The following is a 460-nucleotide window of genomic DNA, read 5'->3' on the forward strand; positions in this document are numbered from 1 at the left end:
AATATATCCTTTAAAAGACATCTTATAAACGATAAGAGAGATCTTATATTTTTTCATACAATCTCATTAGATATATAAGATATCTCACACAAACTTTATAAGATATCTCATAAACTTTATAAGATATCTTATAACTTTTATAAGTTACCCCTTTTATAAGGTATCTTATGAAAGAAAGTTTATTGGATATCACATATATTCTATAAGATATCTTATATATTTTATAAGACATATCATAAAGGGGTTTTTATAAAATATCTTATGAAATTTATAAAGTATAATATGAATTTATTTTTATAAGATATCTTATAAAACATTAGATATTTTGTATGTACATGTTTTATAAGATATCTCATAAAGTTTATGAGATATCTTATTTTAAAAAATTCAAATATACACATAAATTTTCCTTTTTGGTTTACTCTTTCATATTTTGAGAAGAGAGAAACAAACAAAAACC

This window comes from Ostrea edulis, chromosome 1 (assembly GCF_947568905.1).
Source record: "Ostrea edulis chromosome 1, xbOstEdul1.1, whole genome shotgun sequence".
NCBI lineage: Eukaryota > Metazoa > Mollusca > Bivalvia > Ostreida > Ostreidae > Ostrea > Ostrea edulis.